The sequence below is a fragment of the Zalophus californianus genome, chromosome 11 (assembly GCF_009762305.2).
Source record: "Zalophus californianus isolate mZalCal1 chromosome 11, mZalCal1.pri.v2, whole genome shotgun sequence".
NCBI lineage: Eukaryota > Metazoa > Chordata > Mammalia > Carnivora > Otariidae > Zalophus > Zalophus californianus.
The window spans coordinates 27,024,454-27,044,144 of NC_045605.1; the positions used below are offsets into that span (position 1 = coordinate 27,024,454).

The 19,691-nt window shown below is 44.8% G+C and overlaps 1 protein-coding gene across 2 annotated transcripts in view; it reads left to right on the top strand.

Moving 5' to 3' along the window:
• The window catches only part of NTM (neurotrimin), a 948,438-nt gene that overhangs the window by 210,207 nt on the left and 718,540 nt on the right, over positions 1-19,691 (top strand). The gene's annotated exons all lie outside the window — the stretch shown is intronic.

Sequence of the window (19,691 nt, forward strand, 5' to 3'; positions counted from 1 at the left end):
GCTCTAAAGGCAACTCGGCTGTCACAAATGTTGCTCTCTGCAGTGTGGGCACCCATCTCTCCTGCTCCCTTTGATTAGCCCAAAGGCATGACTAGCCTATTTCCATAGTGCTTGGGAAGCTGTGAGGAAAGCCGCTCTCAGACTCCTCAGTTCCGATAGAACGGATTATGTTCCGTGGTTTTCCAATTGGTTTCAGACCCCTAAGCTGAATACCATCCCACTGGCCCTGGAGAGTAGAGACGACAGTCTCTCCGCACTTTGAATTAATTTAACTCATTTCAGAGAAATTTGAAGCCTCATACTGGTACCCCTCCCACCCAACCATTCCCCCCACCACACACACACACAATACATACTTCTCCTGATCTAATTCTTTAGCCCTCGTGGCAAATAGATATTAAAATATTAAATCTGTCTTCGAGATCTTCTTCATAAAATATTAAGGGAAAATGTCTGTGTTAACAATGTTTTAACATGAAATAATAAACAAACTGCAGTAATTGGATATTTTTCTTCTGAAGGTCATATGCCTGCACAAAAATCACCCTTGCAAATGTGCAATTCAGAAGACTGATCGCACCTTACATTCAGACACTGTGCTTTTCTGTGTTCAAAGAGCATTCTTTAAACATTAATTAGGTACTCCACCAAATATCCTAGGAGGGGTGGATTAATATCTGATTAATGCAGATATAGATGCAAAGAGAGAGCAAGGAGAGTCCTGCTTCTCGCATCACGCAACAATTCTGAGGCGGAAATTTTTAGCTAAAGCTTCGTGAATGGACAGAAATAAGTCCCAAGTGAGGCTAAGAAATCAAGGGTTCTTGATCCTAAATTTCTTAGGCATCTCTTCTATTCTTTGATTTGCATGAACCCCATAGATGAGCCCCTGAGAAATGATTTCATTTCCCCCCTTTAATCAGATATTCACTTGTTCCAAGAGTGTCTGGCTAGATATCATAAGGAGGATCTCCTCCCGCTAATGAGATGGGAACTACTTGCTTTTGAGGACCCGTTTCAGTCACAAGTGATTTTTTACAAATGCCCCAAAAAGTAGGAGGAAGTGGAGGAGGAGGACTGCTTTAGCAGAACACAAGTCACAGAGGTCCGTGACATCTTGCTGGATTCTGCTACACTCTGACTTGTGCAGGCAAGAGCTCAGAGATTAACTGGCTGCAAACACCCTTCCCTGACACCCGCCCTGAGTCACAAGTGTACGTCTCTAGGTCCCTGCTCTGTGCTTTCCTTAAGGACTTATGATGTGCCCATCGCATAAAACCACTTGCAAACCATTCCCAATAATTGCAGCATGAAAATGAGCTGATCAGCATCTGACTTTTATGGCCGGCTACTAACCCAGCCAGAATTTCCTAATAATACTTTGCCTTTATATCCCAGGATCGCAGAGCAATTGACAAAGATTAATTAGAAGCTCCTCAGAACTCTCATCCTTGGTGGAGGCAGGGGTGGAGGCCATGAGAGGGGACTTAAATTAGCCTCCCGTGAGAGTGGGGAGTGAGGATTCTAAGGAAGGGCTTGTTTGGTTCAAGTCCATGCTGTATCTGAGAACAACCCCCCCCCCCCACCACCGGCCCTGTGTCCCCATTAGTAGGCAACAGAGAAACAATGTGTCATCTGACGTTTGCAAAAGATTCAATTAGGAGGAAGTAAGGAGACATCATTCAAAAATGATGTGAATACCCAAATTTGTTACTACCCCCAGGGTCCTGGCAAAATGCCTAAGATACCTGTAATTTTGCAAGTTTGCATTTTGTGTCACCCCCTCTTGGGCCATTTCACATTTTGCTCTTCCCTACCCCAAAGGATGCTTCCCCTGGCTCCCAGAGAGGTCCAGGGTAACGCTGGTGTGCATATGACCCTTTGATGTATAGCAGTAAGGTGGTGAAGGCTGCCTTCTCGGGGCGCCCCCCTCCCAGTGCCACTGGGCCTGGCTCCTGAAGGATCAGCTTGGCAAAGAATAGGGAATGATGGCGGAGAAAGGGCTCTATCAGGCCATTGAGGAAGCGCAGCTGTTGAGGGGCCAAGGGGAGGGGCGGGGGGAAAGCTGCAGTGACGTTCTGTTTTGTTCTTGCAACCGAGGCACAAATTAAGGCAAAATTAGAGACTTTCTTTGGACGATTGGACGGATGGGAGGAGGAGGAAGATGGGGAAGCAGAGCTTTTAAGGACAGCAATTTGAGAACATCTGAGACAAATCTGTGGTTGATTCTTTTTTTTTTTTTGGTGGATTAGTTAGTGACTTTCTTTTTGGATTCCGGAGAGGTTTCCCCCCCTTCCTTTCCCTTTCTGCACCATGCACATGTAAATGTGATTGAGAATTCTTTCGTCAGATCTGCTGTCTTGGCAGCTTTCCCGCCAGCTGGCCTGGCTGGGGGAACCCACGCTGGTGGCTGATCGCGACTGACAAGTTCTCCCAGGCTTTGTGGGAAGAAGCTCTGGAGACACTCCCAGGCCCTTGTTTGGGCTTTAGTGCCTGGAGGGAAGGAGGGCAGAGGGGAGCTCCACGCAGGACTGAATCACTCTCTGCCCACGGAGGGGGCCAGCCCACCACCGCCATCTTTGTCCTTCTCCACAGGGCCCAGATAGTGGCTGGTGCAGAATGTTTCTCACCGTCATCAGTGCAACCTTTGGTGTAGAATCCCTGATGCTCGAAGTCCGAGTCTGTCTTGAAAGGCCGTGCAGTCCACACCCCCTTCCTCTGTCTCCAGCTAAGGCATTTCAAATAAGAAGTATAAAAACCTTGCTCCCCAAAATGACTGTAGTTAATGGCCAGTCCTATCTTTTGCTTCTCTGTTTGAATTCATTCTCCTTCTTTTCTCTCCCTTTCCCTACCAGGGCTGCAGGCCAGATTCTTTAGGTAGTTTTGTGTTGTTTTTACTATCTTCCTTTCTTCTCCCTGGCCAGGCAAATTCTCACTGATTACCAGGACCTAACTCAAGGCTCATATCCTCTACAAAGTTCTCTTTGGTAACTAACTAATAGTTTATAAACTATTGAGCACAGAGCCTGGAGTAGAGTAACTTCTGTCTAAAAGGGGGACCCTGGGTAGCTGAGTCAGCTGAGCAGCTGCCTTTAGCTTGGATCATGATCTCAGGGTCCTGGGATCAAGCCCCGCATTGGGCTCCCAGCTTGGTGAGGAGTCTGTTTCTCCCTCTCCCTCTTCCCTTTCACACCATTCATGTTCTCTCTCTCTCTCTCTTAAATAAATAAATAAAATATTTAAAAAATAAAATAAAGAATCAAAGAGGGGCTCCTGGGTGCTCAGTCAGTTGATCATTGAACTCTTGATTTCAGCTCAGGTCAGGATATTGGGGTCATGAGATCTGGCCCTGCATGAGGCTCAGCACTCAGCGAAGAGTCTGCTTGTCCCTCTCCCTCTGCTCCTCTACCCACTTCTGTGCTCTCTCTAAATCTAAAATAAATAAATAAATAAATAATCTTATAAGAAATTTAAAAAAAAAAACCAAAAGGTTGACAAGATGATATTTTATCATAGGTAATTGTGTGTGTGTTAGCTTAGTCTTTTAAAACAATATTTTAGTTCTTCCTTCTTTATCTCAGGTTCAAAAAACTGCATGTGCACAAAGTCTCTCCAGAGGTCACCTTTTGTGTAAGTGGTTGTGGCTGTCGGCCACCAGGATGGCCCCCAAGATCCTTGCCCCCTAGTATTCAGGACCTTTGTGTAATCCTTTCCTCTTGAACGTGAGCTACACTTACTGATTCAATTCTAACAAATAGAATATGGCTGAAGTGATAGGATGTCACTTCCAAGATTAAGTTATAAAAAGATTGAAAAGATTGAAGCTCTTTCATCTTGAGAAAGTTCTCTCCACTCTCTCCAGGATTGCTCACAAATCCAGCTGCCATGTTGTAAGGGGAAGCCAGCTGCCATGTTGTGAGGCAGCCCTGTGGAAAGGCTTATTTGGCCAAGGACTAAAATCTGCCAACAATCATGTGAGTGACCTCAAGCAGATTTCCTCCTTTCCAATTAAGCCTTCAGTTGAGACCACAGCCCTGGCCAACAGCTTGACTGTAACCTTATGAAAAACCTTGAACCAGATTTCTGGCCCTAGAAACTGTGAGATTAAGAAATGTCTGTTGTTTTCAGCTACTTAGTTTATTACATGGGAAGAGATAACTAGTAAGGTGGCTTCCCAGGCCACTGTAATAAAATATTCCATCCTTCTCTTAAGATTCTTTAAAGAGAAAGACTGTAGTTTCTCCAGGAGAAAATATGAAACCAGCTTCAGCACAAAGGGACTATTTCTTAAGTGTTTTTAACTTGTATGGAAGAATGTATATCACTAATTCTACACGAGCTGTATCTAAAACTAGAGCAACTTCCAATTACTGAAAGAGATATCAGACAATGCTGTATACCAAATTAACATCAGTGACTTAAAAATATAAGTAAATGGGGGCGCTTGGGTGACTCAGTCATTAAGCATCGCCTTCGGCTCAGGTCATGATCTCAGGGTCCTGGGATCGAGCCCCGTGTCGGGCTCCCTGCTCAGAGGGAAGCCTGCTTCTCCCTCTCCCACTCCCCCTGCTTGTGTTCCCTCTCTCGCTGTGTCTCTCTCTGTCAAATAAATAAATAAAATCTTAAAATATATATATATATATATATATATATATATATATATATATATATATATATATATGTATATAAGTAAATGCTCACTCAGGGACCTACCGAACTAGTGGAAGTTCTCAGAAAAGGGAGGGATACTAAATACTGCTAACTATGTGTGGGAGTTTTCCCACATGGTTTACATTGTATTCCATTTGATCCTCACTTTATCTTATGGAGTAGGTCCTATCATTAGCTCCATTTTACAGATGAGACAGCTAAGACACGGTGAGTTTAAATACATTTCTCCATGTTATAGCTAATAATAATAGAAGTCTGACTTCAGAGCCCACCCTCTTGACCACAAATTCAAGTTACTAAATACAGTTGGGTCTTAAGACCACACATGTTGGTTGATTGAAAAATCGATGAATTACCCACATGTGGAATTAATTTGATACTCCAATGTATACTTTAAATTCCATCCCATGTATGTAGACCTTTTTTTGCCAGTCACAACACACAACCACGTGAATGGAATTGTATCTGAAATGCTCCATGTTACCTAGTGCAGAGCTCTATTCTTCCATGAGTATGCATCAGAAACAGTGGAAAGAAATAATTAGGCAGGAGTCAGCACAGAGAGAGCATGGTAGTTGTCAGTATTAAAGAAGAGGTGGCCCAAGATCAAAACAAGTTCAGCGTTCATAAAATAAAAAGTGAGACAGAGAAAAACCAAATCACTATCTTTATGAGAACTTTGATGAAGAAGAGTGACCCAAAATTGAAGATGAAGTAAGACAAGGACTCAGAAAAGCAACTTTTATGGAATGTTTGTTACATGTCAAGCACTATTCTACGTGATTTGCGTGCATTATCTCACTTAATCTGCATATCACCCTATGCCACAGCTGCTAAAATTATCCCCATTTCTCAGATGAAGAAACCAAGGCATAAAGAGATTACTGTTAATCCCAAACCACAACTGGTAAATAAAAGGGTCAGAACACAAATTCAGTATGGCCTGAGTCCAAGTCCTTTATCTTAAATCTTAATCAGAATACTAAATTTCTTTGGCAGTATAGTTTAAGACAGTAGTACTAGTAAGTGAAGGCTATGAAGCAATAAGAACTGAAGAATAGGAATATTTATCTTCCAGTGCCTTCCATAGGTGTTGGGCCTGGGTAGCGCAGGGGTACAGAACCCAACTGTAGCCAGAGGGATCTGACATCTTAGCAACCTCATTTTTACCTAGAACTAGAGCAGACAATCAAAAGGAATAGGAAAGCTTGGGAATGACTATTCAGTCCTGGTAGAATTTCACTAAACATCAAATATTTAACACTTATTTACGTATCTATTATGGGCAAGAGCACCAGGCTAGGTGTTGTAAGTATATGAAGAAATATAAGACAAGGTCTCTGGCCTGTATGAAGACAGTACAGATAAATCTACAACTCAGGGCGACATGTAATCATCACTAAATGAGGTAAAGATACTAACTGCAAGATGGCAGGTCACTGCGAGCTGATGTGCTATGATTTGAGTTTTGAGCAAGAGATCCTTACTGAACAAGTGAGAGAGAAGGAGGGAGGGTGCTATCAAAGATGTGGATCACACAACATGAGAGTGAAAGATAATGCTGCATGGGTCTCAAAGTTTGAGCATGTTAGGGAGAGACGTTGGCCTTTGCCCGTTAGGTTGTGGGTAGCTGCTAAAGGTTTTGAGGGGACAGTTAACGTAATGAAAGCAGTATTTAAGGGAGATTAAGGAAACAGAGTTATACAGGGAAGCATGCTCTGGTTAACCTAAAAATCAATATCTAGGCTCTGGCTGTATGGGATAGGCACATTCTAGAAGTCAGGAGACTCAGTTTCTAATGAATGTCTGCTGTTAATAATCTAAGTGAGTTTGAGTATTTCTCTTCTCTGGGACACACATTTTTCATCATAAAGTGATGAGATCAAGGAAGATTATCTTGAGGTTCTCGCCAGAGCTAGTATCCTGGGATTGTTCACGCCACTGCCCCCTTGATTAGTGCAGGGGTCGAAAGCACAGCCATGCGCTACCCTGCAGATGCACACCAGGGCTGCTCACACCAGCTTCTGCAGAGCCCAAGACTGCCTCATCCTCTCCTTCCTTGCCTGTGATGACGAAAGCAGAGTAGGTTTCTCCTCTCTGGCTTATTTAATCCTAACTCATGACTGTTATTTCGTGTTTAGCATCTTCCACGGGCAGACAGTCCCTGATTTACAGTGGTTTGGCTTAATGATTTTTTTTTTCTTTATGATGATGCAAAAGTGATCCACATTCAATAGAAATTGTACTTCGAATTTTGAATTTTGGTATTTTCCCAGGCTGGCGATACCATACTCCCTCAGGTTGCTGGGAAGGGGCAGCCGTACCTCCCAGTCAGCCGAATGATCACAAGGGCCAACAACCGGTACACTTACAACCATTCTGTTCTTCACCTTCAGCCCAGGCTTCAGCAAATTACATGAGATATTCAACACTTCATTTTTTTAAAAAAAGCTTCGTGTGGGATGATATTCCCCAACTGTGGGCTAATGTAAGTGTCCTGACCATGTGTCAGGTAGGCTAGGCTAAGCTACAAAGTTTGGTAGGTTAGCTGCACTAAATGCATTTTCAACTTACAAGGTTTTCAATTGTGATGGGTTTGTAAGGATGTAACCCCATGGCAAGGCAAGGAAGATCTGGGCCAGACTTTGAATATTACGTATACATGGCACGGAAGCACAATCTCACCCCTTCCTCATCTCCTTTTTCACTCACACACACAAACACACTCCTCACACACACAGACCCCACATATCCCTCATGCACACACCTTATACTGCACACACCTCTCACACGCACCTCACAAACACCACACACACTCACACACAGACTTACCCATCACACACACACCACATACCTCACACACAGACACCTTGAACATCCCTCACACATACACACCCTTCACTCACATACATCACGCATTCCTCACACACCCCTCATACATTCCTCACACATACACACCACTCACACACCAACCACACACACACACATCTCACCACACACCTCATGCACACCCCATCACATATTTTATACACACCTTATCGCACGCTTCAGACACCTCACACATCACACATACGCACCTCATCACACATGTCTCTCATACATACATCTCACACATGGTGTCAGGTGAATGCACGGCATTACTGCCCTGGCCTCACAGCTGAGGGGAAAAGCCAAATTTTTGGAGGACTTATTGGCCCCTATCCAGTGGTCCTTAGCTAGAGGTGTAAGGCTTGATGTTAAGCAAGATAGGGTGATAGTATCATATAAGTAACACATTTCTCACTTCAGAAAGTAGGGAGGAATAGTCCTCTCAAACTAAAACCAGAAATATAAGCAAGAAATACACTCTTCCACAGCCATGCCCCAGGATCCTATTAAACACAGATATTCCCTCGGGAGCTAATGTGTTCTAACCCCAATCCTGGAAACATTGCTCTCAAGATGATCTGTGAATATAATTCTGCAGTCTTTCAGACTATTTTGCACAGCCCCTGGTCCAGCTCTGACCTCACGGCTATTGGCCGTGTTCATTGTCATGGTGGGGTGATTTCTGCCCTACCCCGAATGACAGCCATCTCTGTCCATTCTGTTTTCAGAGCCAGGATCACCCCATGGTAATGCTGGTCCCAAGGGCTTGTGTCAAAAATAAACTCTCTGGTATTAGATAGAACTGGTAGAAGCAGAGTTACTTGAGGTGACTAGAAGTGGGGTTGACCAAGAGCTGAGTGCTCATTGAACCTAAAAACAGCAAGCAGGTTGATGCCAGAGGGGCAAGGCCAAAGGTCAAGTGTGAGCTGCAAACAAGGGAAGAGAGTAATGGTCTAGGAAGGTAGGAACAGGGCAGGGAGCAGGGCGAAGCACAGCCTAAAGATTTGACTCCAAGAGAACGTCATTGAATCCGGTCTCTGATGTCAGCATGGAATGCGGGGCCGGGTGTCCCCTACTCTGCATGAGGACATTTGGATGGCTGCTTAATGTCTCAATAGCAGGTTGATGGCCTATTTCAGATTTTACAAGAATAACTTTCCTTCTTTGAGTCCTTTGGACAGGCACTGAGGACTAGCTTTACATCATTATTAAAATTGATCCACTGGACAATCACATTGAAGAGAAGGCTATTTTCCCATTTTGTAGATGAGGACACAGATTTCTTAAGACAGTTTGAACAATGTGTCCACTGTGTATTGCAATAAGTGGCAGACCCAGGATTTGAATACCAGGTCTGACCCCCAATCCAGTGCTTTGAAGTACAGATTGTTTCAGTCTCCACTCACCTCCAAGGTTGTGAGAATGCTAGCTGATGTCCGTGCAGCATTTGGACAGTGCCCAGTAGCCCCGAAGTGCCCGTGGGCTTGGGAGAAAGGGGCTGTGCTCCCTTTTTGTGAGCATGGGATGCTCCTAGGAGAAGGCTAATGTTATAGGAGGTGACAAGTGCAACAAGCAGGTCGAATGAACCCAGAGAGATGCTTGGGTGTGATTTCAGTTCATCCATTCTGGGAGTCAGCTGCATTGATCCAGCCAGAGCCTCAACTTCTTGGGGAAATTTCTTGCCAGCTCAGCCTTTAAGTCTGGAACACCTCAGGTCCTCCCAGCACCCCCATTCCCAAATTCTCAGCACCATTCACTCATCTTTGGACCAGAAAGCCTGGCAGAGCCCTGGAAGGTCCCTAGGGGAACGAAAGCCCTCCTGGGGGAGGCCGGATCTGTAACAAAAGACTTCTCATGGAGACAAGCTGTGCTCAGAGGCCCTGTGGAGGAGAGCTGAAGTCTCCCTGTGGATCTGCCTGGCCTCTCTGTTGCTGACAGGCCATGGAGCTGAGCCTGGGGAGCCGTATGCATGGTGGGGAACACTTGGCCGCCCCACAGGTTAGCCCGGCCTGCTAAGTTTCATCCCATCTGACAGCCCCACACAGGCATGCATGGAGTCCCGGCCCAATGCAACAGTCTGCGGGTGAGCTGAGCCAGGATTTCCCAGTGTGAATGAGGCAAGGCCAGGGAGTGGTCCCCATAAAAGCCACTGATAAAGAAAGTCACCACTCTGCTGCCTTTGCCATGTCTCCCACAAGACAGAGACATGTGCCCTCAGTCACATGGGGGGAAACGGCAATGTGGATGGCTTGGCCCTGCCCATCACAGACGCGGGGGAAATCCCAAGTACATATGTGACTGGCAGTGGGGCACCAGCCCTGAATGAAGAGAGGACATTGTATTCATAGCTAAAATAAGCTCTCATGTGTCTGACCTAAGTCCCTCCTGCTGAAAGTTAGGCCCATCTTGCTTTCTGGTTTCATTGGAGAAGTGCCCTTCCTGTAGGCTCTGGGGAAGCACCAACACCAGGTCATCCGCCAGCTTTCGTATAAGTCAGAGCTGCCCTTCTTTCCTTGTACTTGCTCCAGGAGCATTTTGGGGTCAGGTCTGATAAGGATGCTCCTCCTGATAGGTGCCTGTATTGGTCAAGCTGATGATGGACAGAAGAAAACTAATTTTTATTGAGCATCTATAATGAACTCATCATATTTGATCCTATGTAAATTAATATTTGATAAAAGCAGAAGAATGGCTTCAACAGTGGAGGACATTAGAATTCCTATTCATGAAATAGGTAGTAGAGTGTGCTGAATGCTGGCTTTAGTCTTACACCGTGGTTACTAGCTGAGGATCCTTAGGCACGTGACTTAACCCCTCTGAGAGTCAATTTCTTCATCGGCAATGATTTCTACATTTTTAGTGGCACTTGCTCTATCCGTTTAATCTCTATGCATAATGACTAGTCCAGGGCCTCGAAATCATAGACGCTCAATAATTCCTTCTTTGGTAAGAGGTCATTGTTTGAATGGTTGTGGTGCAGGTCATTGAAATAACAGATATAAGCTGCCTTATGAAGGGGGTGCCCGCGTGGCTCAGTCGGTTAAGCAGCCAACTCTTGATTTCAGCTCAGGTCATGATCTCAGGGTTCTGGGATCGAGCCCCGTGTCAGGCTCCACACTAAGCGTGGAGACACGTCTGCTTGAGATTCTCTCTCCCTTTGCCCCTCCCCTGCTCCCACACTGTCTTCCTCTCGAATAAATAAATAAATCTTAAAAAAAAATAAAATGCCTTATGAAGCTCAGTGTGTAGTAGGTTTCTCAAAAAAGCTGGTTTCTTTTGCCCTGCAGTGGTGGTGGGAGTGATGCAACGAGCATCTGATTTCCTCTCTCCTATGCAGGAGGAAACACACATACACACGCGTGCATGCGCACACACACACACACACACACACACACACTCTTTGGACTTTTTGGCACCACCCCACCACCTTTTGCTCTCTAGCCCCGCCTGGTCTCCTTGCCATGCCTTGACTGCCATGTTCCCCATGCTGCAGCCCCCAGGTCCTCTCTCCCTGTCTGTGTCCCCACCCTCCCGGGCTCAAAGCAGATGTGCAGGAGCCTGCCATCTCCTCAGACGGCGTGCTGTCCCTGTCAGTCTCTGGCCATGCCTGGCAGCTGAAATTGCAATTCTCCTTGTTTACAATGCATTGTAATTGCAGACACAGGCTCTGCTGTCACTTGTAATTTTGTCTTGTCCTGTTCTCTCCACACACTCCCTTGCCTAAGTGTCAAGCAGTTGCCCTTGTGAGAGGTGCTATTGGCAGGAAATGTGCTTCAACGTCCAGCGAAAAACAAACTATTATTTATTTCTCTTTCTCTCCCTCTGCACTCAAGAGATGAAATAGACCACGAGCAGACCGGCCCCTCCTGCAGTGCCCCACCCAAACCACACCTCTTTTTCTCTGTTCCCTCCAGCTCCTCGAGCCACGGGGGCTCCTGCTTGAGCTTGGATTTTGCTTCAGCAAGACTGGAGATCCATTGGGGCGCCTGGGTGGCTCAGTTGGTTGAGCGCCTGCCTTCGGCTCAGGTCATGATCCCGGAGTCCCGGGATCGAGTCCCGCATCGGGCTTCCTGCTCAGCGGGGAGTCTGCTTCTCCCTCTGACCCTCCCCCCTCTCATGTGCGCGCTCTCTCTCTCTCTCTCATTCTCACTCTCTCAAATAAATAAATAAATAAAATCTTTAAAAAAAAAAAAAAAAGACTGGAGATCCATGGAGGACAATCAAGAAAGCCACCTCTTTGCTGGGCTCTCCACAGGTGGGGTGTCTAGGATCTTCTGGGGACAGGTTATACCCCTCCCTCAGGGCAGGGGGCTGGGTGTCACCACAGCACACAGGCTCAAGGTCACTCAGTCGGAGTATCTGTAACAGGCCCAGGGAGAGACCCATCTATTCCGTGTCAGGCACCGTTCTAAGAACTTTACACACCTTACATGACTTCATCCGCATTATGGCTCTGCGGAGAAGCACCATCATCCCTGTTTCACAGATGAGGAAACTGAACCCAAGTGCCCAGGTGAAGGTCACCCAGCTTGTGGTATGTGGGGAAACCTAGGGTTTAAAACAAACACTATCTAGTTCCAAAACACTTAGTGCTTTATTGTATTTTGTTTGGTGTTGCATGTTTATCTATGTTTCTGGGCACACTCAATCTCTGCACTTACAATATCGTTTTACAATCATCTGTTTATCCATCTCTCTGCTACTAGGTTATAAGATCCTTCAGGGCAAGGTTTATGTCTTATTTCCTTTTCTTCCTTTGGCACCTAGCATAGTGCCCAACACCTAGTGGATCTTCTACACATGTTTGTTAAGAATAAATGTATTCAGAAGGTTGATATTTCTTCAGTGAGGTTGCTGTTTGGCAATTGCTAAATCCTATGCCCTGGCCTTATATATTCTTGTTTCTGAGTAATATAGAAAATTCTTTGCCTTTAGATACATAATTTTGGTTGCTATAGACAAAATTAGAAAACAGGACACTTCAGAGTATATATCTCATGACAATTAGATTCAAGAAAAAAAATCCATACCTGTAGTCCATTTACATGTTGTTTACTTTGGCGCTCTAAAAGATTTGGGAGAGAAATTCTGGTATGTCCTGTAGATTTTTGCTATCTACACAAAGTTGTCCTGTACCTGTCCAAGTACTAATTGTGTTTGTGTTGGGGGAGAATTATAAGTAGACATCCTTGTGGTCCTTTCCCTCCAAGTTTTTTTTTTTTTTTAAAGATTTTATTTATTTATTCATGAGAGACAGAGAGAGAGAGAGAGAGGCAGAGGGAGAAGCAGGCTCCCAAGGAGCAGGGAGCCCAATGCGGGTCGATCCCAGGACCCTGGGATCATGACCTGAGCTGAAGGCAGATGCTTAACGACTGAGCCACCCAGGCGCCCTCCAAGTTTTATATGATGCTCTTATGTTCTATCTATAACAGACAGTATGTTTACTAGTTTGAGAAAGACTGGTAGCAATCCTCTTGCCGAGGAAAATAGTGCACTCTTCTGAAGGGGGGTGGGTAGAAGGAACCGAATGGGCTCTGGCTTGTTGATCTTCATTAAGACCAAGACAAGCGGGGTGCCTGGGTGGCTCAGTCATTAAGCGTCTGCCTTTGGCTCAGGTCATGATCTCAGGGTCCTGGGATTGAGCCCTGTGTTGGGCTCCCTGCTCGGCGGGGAGCCTGCTTCTCCCTGTCGCACTCCCCCTACTTGTGTTCCTGCTCTCGCTGTGTCTCTTTCTGTCAAATAAATAAATAAAATCTTAAAAAAAAAAAAGACGGAGACAAGCTGTATTAAGGGAGGACCATTCCATACTCTAAACATCACGCTTCTTCCTGATGTTCTGTCCCTACTCAGACACTCACTAGCTGTGTGTATTTGAGCCATTTGTTCAACCTCTCTGTGCTTTCATTTTCTTATTTATAAAACTAGGCTAATAAAGCCTCTACGTTAGAGGATTTTATTGGACTCAAATCAATCACAAAATGCATGCAGAATGTGTAACTCAGTGTCTAATACACAATAATCCTTCAATTAAAGGGGGTTCTTAATACCATTGCTGTTTTGACATTTTAAAAGTAAGGACAGTGACTTGAAGGAGGGTGGATGGCTCAGCTGAGTAGCAGCATGAGACTTGCTTCTCTGTTTAGGCTCTGCAAGGGGCAGATGGGCTCCCAGAGCCACAGGCCAGACACGGTCCACCAGCTGATCACTTGCTGGTATCTGCCCCCTCCCTCCACATCTCAATGTGCCGCCACCAGCTGAAGACAACGAGAAAGCTTTGATGAGATCCAATTAGGAATACAGATTCTACATTCAAGAGGGCTGAGCATTTCATACAGAGGGAAGAAAAGACCCTGAAATTAGTCTAAGTGCTCTGCTCATGTATCTTCACAAGTTAAATAGTTAAAAAAGATGTATCATTTAGCCAGATTGACCCCGGGGGTGTTTGCCTCTCATCGGCTGGGACACTATTATTATTTCGCAAATGACATCTCCGTCTCTAGTGGCTGTGTCCCCCCTCCCTCTGAAGCCCACATAAATAAATGATATTTGGAGAGCTGCTGACTGTGGAGGAGGCTTGGCTGAGATGAAAGAACAGAGGGCTGTGTTGTTTCCCAGGACACTCCCTTCATGAGCCCCTAGGATGGGCTGTGCATGCATGGAGTTTGGGGGGTGACAGAGAAGGCACATCACATCAAACCTCCCTATCTACTATTTGAAACTAGTAGGGACTCTGTCTGGAATGAGGGGCTGGGAGGGAGGCAAGAGTAGCTCAGGAAGAGCTCAAAAGCAAACCCCACATACTTCAGAGAAGATTCAGAGATGGAATTGACCCACGTGGTTCACTTGCGCTGAACAGCAAGCCATAGAAAGAAGCCAGGAGGTCCTGCCCATCCAGGAGAACAAAAATTCACTGGGACATAATGCACTGGAGACCACGCCTGGATGGGATGGACATGCCTCTTTTAGAAGCTGGGTCCCTTTGCCTTCAGCATCCGCTGGTCCCCCGAGCCTCAGCTCCTGTCATGAGGAGAGGAGAGTACCACCTGGTGACTGCATCTCCCTCCTGCCATTGAACAATAGGACTCTCTGTTGAACTCAGAAGTGTTCTTGACCACAGCTCCTTGTTTCCCTGGATGGTAGGGAATCTTGATCCAGATACCTCCAATTATACTCAGTTCACACAAATGTTTGTATGGCTTCTTCAGTCAAAGTCAAGATTATTATTTAAGTGAGAGTCCAGGGATCAAGAGACATTTTCTCTAAAGAGCCAGTTTATGAATATTTTGGGCTTTGAGGCTATAGGCCTCTACTGCAAATACTTAATTCAACCATGTTGGCAACAGAGGTAAATAAATGACAATGGCTGGGTTCCAATAAAACTTTATTTACAAAAATAGACAACAAGCAGAATTTGGCCCAAAACCCTTCTGGGTTTTCTTCCTCTGCTTACTTCCACATGTCCTCCCCTCCCTCTCCTTCCCCTGCACTCTGCTAGCTGGGAGGGGAACAAGGTACTCATTTGGGGTTTTGGTAAACCCATGGGAATAGGAGAGATGTCTGGAAACACCAGGGAGGGGCAAGCCCACGTAGGTCTTCCACCTGCATCCCTATGGTGCAGCCCTGATACTCCATCCGCTTTCCCCCTGGGACTAGAACCGTGGCTGATTTGAGGCTCAGTTTGGGTCTTCAGGAAATTTAGGGGTCCCTTTAATGACACATAGGAGGTTTCAGCTATCTATTGCTTTCTCTTCCTCTCTCTCGCCCTTCCCCTCTCCTCCTCTTTCCCCTCCCCTTCCCCTCTCTTCTTCTCTCCCTGCTTCTCAATGCCTCCACTCTCACTCCTTTCCTGCCCAGATTGGTGATGAAGCATCTGCAGAGGCTGCCTTCAGCACTTCCCAGACCATCCATTCACTTGAGCCCCTCCATTCCCCAGGCAGGGACCCTCTTTTACCCCAACTGGACATTCCAGTCCTGAGGGCAGGGAGTCTTGTCTCCTACTTCTGTATGAATTGCCCTTACCCTGCACCCTTTCCTTTAGAGTTGACTTTGAAGGTAATGTTCCAGCCTCCTGAGCTTTGCACTCAGTGGTCTCCAGAAAAAAATTATTCCACTTTTCATGCTGTTCTCAGATTGAAGAAGATGAGGCAGGAAAGCAAGCAGGGAAAACATTCCATCAAAATGTCTTACTTCCTAAGGTTCACATATGGATGACTTGAGTATGCATAAATCTCCTGGTATAAAGTAGCCACATCATTATTGACATCCTTTATCATTAACTTTAGGAAAACAACTTTCAGATAAATTCAAAAGAGTCCATTTGCACAGGTGCACAGAAAAATTGCACAGCCTATCAGGAAATGGCCCAGAAAGACAAGCCACAGAACTGGGTGGCTTGGGGCTCTATTCCTCCACCCCTTTGGCTGTGATCAAGTTCTGCTCTTTGGAGCACCACTGATGAGACATGTTCATGTTCTGCTGGGGGCTGATCCCAACCTTGCCATCTCCAGGCTGTAAGTGGAGGAAACAGGTATGTCAGGGACTGACAATTCACTAGCTTATTGGAGGCAGGAGAGTTACCTTAGCAAATATTTTTTGCAGGCGTTTCTCAAAGGAATAGTAGGGGTGTGTCACATTGCCAGAGTTCTAGAAGCTTTTCCAGAACTGCCTTCTCTCTTAGCTGTGGCATCAGATGGTAATATTCTGGCAAATTCTCATGTTTCAGAGTGGAAGCGTCCGGAAATGATAAAGAAAATAGACTAGTAATGACACAACTAATCCCCTCCAGCACATTTCTCTTTCTGCACTATTCTGGTTATATATAGGTTATGTTAGTCAAGATTATGTTGCAGTAACAAATTAACACCTACATCCCAGTGGCTTAACAAAGATAGGTGTGTATGTGAGTGCACATGCACACATGTGTGGTGTGGGGGAACTCTTCTCAACATTAGTCACTCAGTGATTGAAGCAGATTGGAGACTCTGCCATCTTGAAACCATGTTATCTGGAACACCTGGTCTCCACTAACACCAGAGCAACAGAAGAGAGAGCTGGACAGCCACGTACCTCACTGGTTTTCCACACCACATCTATGCCCATCCATTGACAAGAACGGTCACGTGATCCTTCCTAACTTCAAAGGGACCTGGAAATATATGGAAGCCTATGAGCGATAAATAGTTCTGCCACATAGGTCCTTAGCATCTTTTAGACCTCTTAACAGCCACTTTGGAGAGGAGCATTTGATTGGTCATATCATTTGTAAATCTATCCAATCATTCTAAATAGTTATTGAATATCTACTTTGTGCCAAGCATATATCTAGGCACTGGAGTTATAATGGAGAGCAATAAAGATGCTGTGCCTCCCTAAGATGACTCACAACAATGAAATGATACCGTGACAAATGCTGTAATAGGAAAGACACATTATGGAAGCACCTGGTAGGAGGGGCTCCTGTGTTCGGGGAGTTGAAGTTATCCAGGGAAAGAAAATATTGATGGTGAGGTGGGGGAGGAATAATGAAAAACTGAGGTTTCCCCAAGTCAAATCCTGTATCTGTAGCAGAGAACGCAACTCAGGAATCCCGTCTTCCTGGTCAGAGTGATACTCCCAAAAGAGGCCTTCCTTCTGGAATAGTGCAGTTTAGGAGTCCAGACTATAGACACCAATTGCTGTAAGCAGGGACTGGCTCAGGCTGATTATCCTCCTTGCCTCCTCCCATACAGTACATATCTCCTCTCTGAGCCAACAAACCTCTGGCAGCCCAACTTGAACTACACGGAGGAAGCTGCTCAATCTGCATCTCTTATAGATATGAAATTATTAATAACCCAGGATGTAGCTGTACATGTTTGGACCCCCCCCTCCAAACAGCCTTCTCTGGGGGATTGGGGTGAGGGTTGTGGGGGGACACCTTGCTGTTTAATAAATAATAGAAGAGATTCATAAAGTGTCTGGGAAGCACATTCCTCATGCAGAAATGTTACGGAATAACACAGGATGAATAATAGAAAAGGTTATTGAAAAATTCATAATTTCCAAGTGCCAGTGAAGGGCAGCTCCTGTGCAGTCTATTTGCCTGTAGAAAAGTGATTAAAATATATATTATTGTCCTGTCTATAGGAAAATGTATTATTAAGTGGATACTAGCATGACATTTGAAAAATCCATTTCATTCCATTTAGCAGCAAAGGGGTTTTGGCTGTTGCTTTGTGTCGCGGGTTTCCCAAGCATTTTAATAAAGCCATTTAAAAAACAAAAAGGGATTTTAATTATGGTCCCCTGCCTCCCAGTCATACTATTACTTTGCATTTATGGTTCTTTTGCCAAAGAAATTTTAAAACATATAATAAGGAATGTAAATATCCTGCCTACATTTATTATGTCAGTTGCCAAGAAAGCAACTTGACCATTGACCAGTACTTATGGGTTGAAAGAAGAGAGGGTTGGAAATGCATTTGCTGGTCCAGACACAAGGAGAAACAAAGCCTCAGTGTAAAGGGCCTGCAATCCCTGCCAAACTCAAAGTGTGGCTACTCTTCTACGCAGACATTCATCAGCTTTTCCCTGTGAAACCAGGAGTTACCTTGAGGTATACTTCTAAATGGTTTATATTTCTGAATAATGACTTAACTTAGGATCAGGGGTCATCTGATTCACCCATCAGCTTCTGGGCAGGATGGAGTTCTTTGAAGATCCTCATGCCCCGTAAAATTCAGAGCTGGGTTTTAATAGATTCCAAGTTCGGGACTTGGGATAGGGCAGCTCTCTGATTCTTTCTCAGTATTAAGTTTTTCCTGTACTTGGGTAAGTCTCCAGGGACAGGATGGGATCTGAGAGGGACAGAACCCACCCTATCAGCCTCAAGCTCTGATTCAGCTTGGATAGCTTTTACAGCCCAGTGGTCTCTCAGTCAGATGCATGGTGATGCCCATGAGATCCCTCTCTCTTACAGACTAACGATGTAATTTTGCCATTATTATTCAACTTCTCTGGGTCTCAGTTTAATGATGAAAAATAGAGTAATTTATATTAGAGCATGATTTTTAATCTTTTAATTTAAATGTTTATTTTTAAAAACGGATAATCATACCATTTGTTTTAATGAAATCTCATTTGGGAGCAGATAAAATTGTTTCTCTGGGTAAAGATCAGGGGATCAAATTGCCTTAAACCTCAAACCAGTTTCCCACCCCTCTTCTTTTTTTTTTTTAATTAATTAATTAATTTATTTTTACAGAGAGAAAGAACCCATGCAAGCAAGTGGGGCAAGGGGCAGAAGGAGAGGGAAGGAATCTCAAGCAGTCTCTCCCCAAGTGCGGAGCCTGATGCAGGGCCCAGCGCAGGGCCTGATCTCATGGCCCATGAGATCATGACCTGAGCAGAAATCACAAGTGGGGCACTTAACCAACGGAGCCACCCAGGCGTCCCTCCCCTCCCCTTTTTTAAAGCCACCTCCAGGAAGCCTGGAGCTCTGATTCTGTGGGGAGTCCTAGAGTACAGTGTGAAAACCAATGTCTTTGGTGATATACAAGGTCTCTTCCAACTATAAGTTTCTGATATTGAACTTGTGGCCTGTGTCTGACTAGTTGACATGACAGGATGGCTTCATCTGGCCTCAGTTTTACTCCTACTTATTGAGAGTCATCAGATATTTATCCATTTATTCAAAAAACCCTTCCTGAGACTTGTACATGCAATGCTTGTGGAATGCTGAGCTAAATACTACTTGAATACAGAACAGGTGTGAGACATGGTCCTTGCTCTAAGGATCAACAAGCATCTAAACAACATGCTATAGTTCAAAACACAGGACAGAAGAGTGACAGTAGAGGTACAAACAATTTATTTTTTACTAATAAAAACTATGATTTAGATTTACAAAGAAATTAATTGAGCATCTCTATGGTCCATTTTTGTTTGTTAGGTCACTTCATTAATTAAAATACTTTCTTATTCTCTCAGTCCTCTGTATTGCTATTCAGCCAGGCTGCACCAGGATGGCTATCCCAGTTGTTAAAATATTGAAATACTTCCATGTGGCTTGGTGAATAGACTGTCCAGAGTTCCTTGAGTGTCCTCTACTGCCCTGTCACATTGAACCTACCCATCTCAACTTTTCCTTTATCTACCTACCCTTCTAAACAGTG